The 1,845-nt window shown below is 42.8% G+C and overlaps 1 long non-coding RNA gene across 1 annotated transcript; it reads right to left on the reverse strand.

The window, feature by feature from the left end:
- Positions 1-866: 866 nt before the first annotated feature.
- LOC146785326 (uncharacterized) lies at positions 867-1,435 on the reverse strand. Its single transcript, XR_014970662.1, has 3 exons — positions 1,397-1,435; positions 1,234-1,310; positions 867-927 (listed from the first exon to the last, which is right to left on the reverse strand). It is a non-coding gene; the product is annotated as an uncharacterized LOC146785326 (long non-coding RNA).
- Positions 1,436-1,845: the final 410 nt, after the last annotated feature.

Genomic DNA, 1,845 nt, shown 5'->3' on the forward strand with positions numbered 1-1,845 from the left:
TCTGCTTGTGCCAAGCTACCAGGGGGTGATCAGGGATTATCTAAAGTGTTTATCCCCCTTACCCTGACTAGAAGCAAGGGTCCCTATTTGGACAAAGGTACGGACCTCTGCCAACTAGAGACCACCATTTCTTACAGTCACCATTAGCCGTAAGAAGAATGAGCGAGTAGCTCTAGAGACCTAATGCAAAAATACGGCAGCCCTGCGCTGTCTTAAAAAGCAAGTAGATGGTATTACAATATAGACAATACAAACGAGAATCCGATTCATCAGTTAATAAAAAAACACAGTAAGAACAAGATACCATCAAATATTTAAGAGTAATCATCATGGACCACAATGGAATAACTGCAGAGCACCCTGTATGTCCGTTTGATACCTGGTTAACATATTCTATACATTTTGTTAAAAATGTAGTTGAAGATCCAGCTTTTCTTCCCCAGGCTAGAAGGCAGCATGTCAGCACAGCAGAGCAATTGACGAGGGGGCAGCGCACTCCTGTTGGTTCAAGATAGAAAATTGACTTTATCACTTGTGACTTAGGTGCTGCAGTGGTATGCTCGCTGTCAATCGGGCATAATGTCTGTAAGAAAAGGAAACTAACCATGCGGTAGTCGCCACTGCGCACAGTGCTGGGGGTAGCTGAGACCCTTGATTATTAATCACCTTATCATATACAAAGTAATCAAACAAATCAATTGAATTCAAAAACCATATATTCATTCATATATGTAAATTATTTGAACACATATACATATCGTTCGTTTTTTTGGACAGAACACGTCACTTATAGTGCATCCTGATACTGATACATTTATGTCAGTAAACAAACAAAATACATTTTTGGTTAACTCAATTTAGTACATGAGAGAATAAAGATGAGCCCAATGCATTTCGGGACCGGCACGTCCCTTCGTCAGGGGCAATCTAGAGACAAAAACACAATGATAATTGACATTACTGATAATCGAACACATACTAAAACTACCCAATGAAAACCATTATAGATGAATCAACAAGCTATTAGCCACGCTACATAAGCAGTGAAAGGAGACACTGTTTGTGGGGTGTGTGAATACAACAATATACTGTGCTGAAATGGAGGCAGCAAGAACCACGCCACCAAGAAAAGTAATACACCGTGGTGTTAATCAAAAGAGTGATAATCTGTATTCTACTGGAAATGTAGAAAGGGTAAATAGTACGGAGGTATACGTGGCGAGGTGAGCTCACCTCGTCTAATGTACCAAAAAGGACCTCATTGAGGGTGAGATTACGGGCAAAAAGCGTAAATACCAGCCGATGCACTGCTGCAGGGAAAACAACGATAAGGGTTGAAAACAAGGTGCTGAGTAACGAAGTGATAAAATATGAGGAAAAGTGGCTTGCCACTTACCAACAACTGTTCACGAGGTGAAACACAGTGGTGTTTAAGCTAAAAAAACGATAAAGTGTACTGATAGAATGATGGGGCAAACCCATCAATCAAACGGAAAACAATCAAAAAAACAACAAAGGAAGCTCGACGGTAAAAACATGGAGATAAACTTACATGGATGTCGGAGAAGAACGCGAACCGTTAGAACAGGTGAGGACCGGTACCTGGAGAGAATACACGCGAGATTACAGAGACCCGCTAAATAAAGACTAGAGAGAAAGGACGGCTCCAGAGGGAGACGTCCGGAGTGGACCAAATTGAAAATAGAAACGGGACAGGCGGACATTCCGCCTGTTGGAGCCGGCCTCGTGGCGTGGTCCTGTTCCCCCTCGCTAAGCTGCACGAGGTCCCATGCACCTCGGGGCTCCTCCATTTTGGATCATACGTCACTCCACGTGACCACCTAC

The sequence above is a fragment of the Triturus cristatus genome, chromosome 11 (genome assembly GCF_964204655.1).
Source record: "Triturus cristatus chromosome 11, aTriCri1.1, whole genome shotgun sequence".
NCBI lineage: Eukaryota > Metazoa > Chordata > Amphibia > Caudata > Salamandridae > Triturus > Triturus cristatus.